Here is a 6000-nt window from a genome sequence, read left to right as displayed (position 1 = left end):
TGCGCATGTACTCGATCAAAAAAAAAGATAGGAAATACAAATTCTGCTACGGTTGATCAGATAAGAGGTAAAAAAAAAATACCGGCAAACTTATATTGAATATTATAATTTGATTATATCAACAAAGTTGAAATGGTAAATTGGCCACCGTTACGATTATAAAAGCTGACGTTTCGAGCGTTAGCCTTTCGTCGGAGCGGTGGCAATCCAAGGTAACCATTCGATCTATTAACAGATTGTCCATTGTACCGCTACATCCCGCACGCGCACCCCTTTGCGCACCCTCCATCAGATCGTAACCGTCCAGACGCTTGTCAGTGGGGACAAGTAGACATGATGTGTACCATTTGTAAACGGTGTTCAAACAAGTGATCAGACGTTGATTATCACAGGTAAACTCCCCAGGTTTAGGAATCAACGATGTTTTCCCCTCTGAGAACCAGAGGGTACTCTCCGTCAATACTTGAAATCGCCTGGAACACAGTTGCCACACCCACATGTAGAGACGCCGCGCGCTTCCAGCAAAAATTCACTAGGTCGTTCACCTTCTTTGTCCTTATTAAGCAACTCGCGCTATTTGCGTAGCCCTGGCTAGCATCGGCTTCGAACTGCTGGTTAATATGCTCCAGTTCAGCCTGCGCGATCGATATCTTTTTCCTGACTTCTACCACTTGCTCCTCATACACTCTCTTCCACTTCTGTTTTGCACTGCTGGCAAAAGTTCCGCTATGCTGCTTTTTCCATCCTTTGTTTATTAGAAAAGCGACTACAACAGAATAAAGAACACAGTTTGCAGTCCATATATAACTGAATGGGTTCTCCCCTGAGGACGCTTGATTCTGCTTCATTAGCTCCGCTATTGTCTGGTTGATGTTATCCAGGTCGCGCTTAGTCGGTCTTTCTTTTATACGCGTATCAAACTCGCGTTCACCAAACTCTCTCGGTGAGGTGTTTACACGAGCAAGAATCAAGTTTGATAAGTCAATGAGGTCGCGAGTGTCTTGACTAAGCTCACTATCTGGTCCCTCAAGACTAGTCTCATCAGCTAGTGTATGCAAATCTGCGTTTTCAGGCTGGTTGATTGCTAAATTAGTTGCTTGCATATTACAAACATTAACTTCGCTAGTACTTCCTTCCAATCCATCGGCCTCCTCAGACCCACCTTTTAACCTTACGCTCACCGAGATCACATGTCCTACATCTCCAGTAGACTTTTCTAATCTCGCCGCTTGGTCCCGCAAGTTCTGGCTGGTTAAAGCCAAGTTCTCAAATCCCGCTTCGTCCCATAGCTCTTTCATTACATGCATGTAACCTTTCTTTCTGCCATTCCCTAGTCAGGGTGGATTTTCAGACTTTACCAACGCCTGGGCTTTACTCTTACAATCCAGGAGAATATCGTTCATTTCTTCAGTCCACTTTATCCTGCTTCTATTGCATCGCACAGGCCGCTCTTCGGTTGACTTCTCACTGCTTATTATTTTTATTATTATTAACTATATACAATAATTGTGACGTTGAAATCGCAGCTGCCGAGGGAGCCACTGACATTGTTTAATGATTTTTAGCAGCCTTGTATATAGGGTTCTAGATTTGCCATTCACCGTTCTCTTTTCTGTATAGTTTTAGATATGCTTTTACTTATCAGATTATTAGACTTTGAATCTGTTCAGATTTGACTCCGTTATTTATAGTTTTCCAGACGCTTTGACAAAAACAAAGGAGTAGATGTGAGCCGAAAGTGGGTTATTTTGGATCGTTTTTTACGCTGTTAATATTTTGTATTGCAGAGGATTTTATGGAAATCACTGCTAAAATTAACTGTATATCAATTTGGAAAATAACAGATCAGATTAAAAAACAGCAGCTACACAAAGTAACATTTGAGTGAATTGTCTTCAATACCTAACTGGTCCAACCCTACAAGTAGAGTTGAATTGATTAACATGCCTTGGGTTTGCGGTTCTCTAATGAGTATTGTGGTTCCAAGGAAATTGCTGTTGTCTGGATGTTGACAGATGATCTTCTTCTTCAAACAAATTACTGGTAATTAAATTTTCATAGTATCCAAGAGTGAAATGGAGGATTTTTTCAGGTTGACACTCAGAAAACCATTTAGGTGATATTTCTAATCTATGAGCTGAGATCATGCCAGATAGTCGGCATCAACTGAACATTAAAATTTTAACACTAACTCAGGGCATTAGAGTCTCCTAGCACAACATCTAAATCTTAATTTTAAGAGTGGTTTACAATGACAGAGGTGGGTGAACACCTCCCCAAACATGACAGTGTTCCAAGTTTGAACCGTTTCAGTTGCCATGGCTAGTGAAAAGTATATTTTGTGACTAAAAGTCGCAAAATTTAGCTACCAAAAGGCTGAGAAAAAAGGAAAATAAAAACAAAAATTTTAGCAATCCTTAGTCAAATTATCAAGCAAATAAAGGCCACTATCTCTTGTCTTTCTCTTTTTCTCTCTCACTGCTCTGTAGTTCCCAGACATGCATAAGCCTGAAAAGAGCAGTGGTCAAGTTAAACTGATTTAATAGAGATTGATAAACTTCATTTTAAATTACGTTCAGCATTTTAGGTAGTACCAGAGGCTCTCAAATCTTTGGGAATACTCTTATTTTCTTTACTGCGAGGATTGTACACATGTACGTTTCAGAACCGCAGTTCAGATATAAAAATTATGTCTTTCATATATTCTTTGTGTTTGATTTATCATCTTACGGGTTTATGTCGAATTAATTTGAGGGCCTGCTCCCAGTTGGCTTGTTAGCTCAATTGGTAGAGCGCTGCACTAGTATCGCAGAGGTCAGTGGTTCGAATCCCGTACAAGCCTGAATTCTTTCAGGTCTAATTCTCACTATTGCTTAAATTGTGCTTTACTGCGAGGATCGTGCAGACTTACATTACTGTGTAAGTAGCCTAATTGGGATGTGCTCCAACCAAAATCTAGCAAACATAAACCACCTACTCTATTTAGCTAAGCTACGCGAGATTGAAGTTGCAAAAAATGCATGACAACAGCCAGTTCCACACCTTGCATTCAGATTTCTCGCAGGATCCTTGCCTTTCTCATCCTCCGAACAAAATCATCATAAAAAATTAACTGATGGATTAGGTTCTTGAAAATGTGCTATGATTAGTATGATAACTTCATGCTGTGATGTGGTTTTGTGAGGCATTGTTGCTATGAAATTGATGCTTTCTTTGAAATGGAACCTCTGTTTTAGTGGGAAAAATAGGGTACAAATAAGGAAAGAACAAAATCTGGGCCTATTTTCAAAAACTTTCTATGCAAATTTGCACTGTAAGCACAATAAACATGGTTGCCACTACTTTGATGCAAAAACTGTGTGAAAAACAATGGTATTTCTTAGGTTACACACAGAATTAATCGCTAATGGACTATTATTTCCGAGCCGAAGCAAACATGTTAAAATCTAGAAGTAGATGTATCCAGCGAACCTCAATTTGGAGGGATGAAACAACAGACAAAGATGCAACTTTTCACAAGAGTGCACCAATTGTGGACATGATGAGATGACAGAGGCAAATTAATATTTTGATCAAAAATTTTTTTTTTCCATCATTTGATACACTCTGGTAAAAAATTTCATTACTATATGAAACTTTCACTACCATTTCTATTATAAAGGTTGAATTCCCTTGCGATCTTTACAGATTCCTCTAACTTGGCCACCGCATGCAGCAATCCCCTTGACTTCCTTACATGAATTCCAAGTCTGTCGGCAAAAGTGATGTTTTGGAATCTCTATTTGAATTCTGTATTATCTCTAAAAAATTTAAGTTAGTTTGATAAATTCTTGAACCCCCAAGTGTTGCAAAATAGAGCCAAAAGGTGCCCAGTTAGCCTCCACTGTACTGCCATAGTAATCCCCTTGCATTCATTACGTTGCACAATATTTTAGATCGCAGTTATATAACGACAATTAGTGCTTTCGCTTTCATTAAAACACAACAGCTTCCGTCTGATTTTGAATTAAAACACCGCTCAATCTTAAAGGTTCAACAATCTGCTGCTGTCAATATAAAACTAATCCAAATGAGGCATTGTAGTCGACCGAGTTCTGATACGAAAGAAGAAAGTAGACAAGACAAATATTAGGACAAATGCAGCAGGTTAATTTCGATACCTGTGAGTTGAGGTATGAATGAAATTCATACTAAGATATATTTCAAACAACGCATCACTTTTGGATGCCTTGATGCCCAAGGATGATTTAATTAAAGCTGATGAAAACATCATTACTACTGACACGAGAACTGATTGGCTATTAATTAATGACGGCTTATAGACGGAAGTTCTTCTTGGTAATGTACGGGTAAAAACTGGAATGGAAAGAACTATCATGCTCCAAAATGATAAGTTGTTTTAAAGACGGCCCAGAATCTATTGTGGCCTTTCAATTTAAATGGAAAAACATACTTGATATAATAGAGAAATTATGTCTTGAAAAATTGATTTTTCCGGACTGCGATTGAAATGCTGAGCACTCAGTTGCGCAGATATGTTTCCGGTTCTCGCTACTTTCGATTTCTCCTGCACCTCCCAAATAATGAAATTAATTATTTATAGTTCAAAGTTATCCTTAGGGTTGAACCTGACAGATTAAAATAGGCGGGAAGCGGGAGTAAAGCAGGTGACACAGAGCAATTTTATACGCCGATCGCAGTCAGATCGGCGAAAATCGATATCACCGCACCAGGGAAACCTAGTGATTTTCATTAGTCACTGCGATCGGCGTATAGATCGCTGAGTGCGTCACCTACTTAAGTCTGTGTTCGAAGACTTCGCAGTTGATGATGTCAAATTTCCTTTCTGTTTTGTTTATGGATTTTTGATAGCGTTTAAGGAAAATGGGCTAACAGACTTGCTGTTTATTTTGGATATGAAATAACGAGGCTTTTAGTGAAGACTAGCAACCTGCAGGTCTGTTTATAATCATTGTTTAACTCCAAAGGTAATGAAAGCTCTTCAATCTTTATGCAGTACTCGGAGCTTTTCCTGTTTCCTCTAGAATTCTCTCGACCCCCAGGCGTGTTTAGATGGGGCTATGTGTCAACTCCAAAAAAGAGCCCTTTTTGCTCCTCTAACACACATATCAAATATAAGTACTTAAAGACTCGACCAACAAATTGCAAATTCAAGTGGAAAAGAGAGACAAAGGTTACTCTGTATCAAGGAATGGTTTATCGTTCAGTCTCCTTGTTCAACTTTTCGCATTAACTGTCATACAGAAGCCCTTTGACTTCAGCCGAAACTATGTTAACAAAAGCAGACAGGTTCTGAAAGGCCTGTACTAAAAGTTAATCTCTCTCAATGAATTTACTAACAACCACTTTAGGAGAGAAAAGATGTCAATTACAAGCAAATCCTGCCGTACATTTAATTGGTCTGAGGATTTTGTCACAAGTTTGCAACATTATGGGAAAAAAAAAAGTTGCCGCAACACTCGCCTGGCAAGCAAGGGGGCAGAAATCTGTCTCTGATTTCCGGTTTACTGTAGATCTACGGAAAGCAGACTTTGGACAAACCTATGGAGGCCCGTTCTGCGCAAAATTCCTTTATTTATGTACAACTAATTTTGCAGTTATTAAAATAAATTTTGACCCGGTTTATTTTATTTTCATAGGAAAATTCTATTTTTTAAATTGCCTTGCAATCTATTTATGGTGTGTAATTTTTTTCGCGTTAGACTCATATTTTTTCCGTATTTGTTACAATTATTTTTTTTTGAACGAATTAGAACATAGGGGAAATCTTTTAGATAAGCTAGTACTTGTTGAGGGTCCCAAGTTGTTACATACCTGGGTAATGTAGGTTGGATGTTATATAACCCTGCCACGACTCTGGAGACAATAGGGTGGCTGCCCAGCTTAAAGTGCCTATAACGCTTAGTCAGTTTCTTTTTTTCTTAAAAGTAAACACTGTAAAGAAGCCATAACATGCAGAAAAATGGCATTTGAAGTTAT

The 6000-nt window shown here is 38.6% G+C and overlaps 1 protein-coding gene across 3 annotated transcripts in view; it reads right to left on the bottom strand.

Annotated features, from left to right (window-relative positions):
• LOC148726760 (proto-oncogene tyrosine-protein kinase receptor Ret-like) overlaps positions 1–6000 on the bottom strand; it is a 37035-nt gene that overhangs the window by 7499 nt on the left and 23536 nt on the right. The window lies entirely within an intron of this gene.

This window comes from Stylophora pistillata, chromosome 7 (genome assembly GCF_964205215.1).
Source record: "Stylophora pistillata chromosome 7, jaStyPist1.2, whole genome shotgun sequence".
Classification (NCBI taxonomy): domain Eukaryota; kingdom Metazoa; phylum Cnidaria; class Anthozoa; order Scleractinia; family Pocilloporidae; genus Stylophora; species Stylophora pistillata.
Note: the sequence above shows the minus strand (reverse complement) of the source record. Positions and strands in the feature narration are given on the sequence as shown.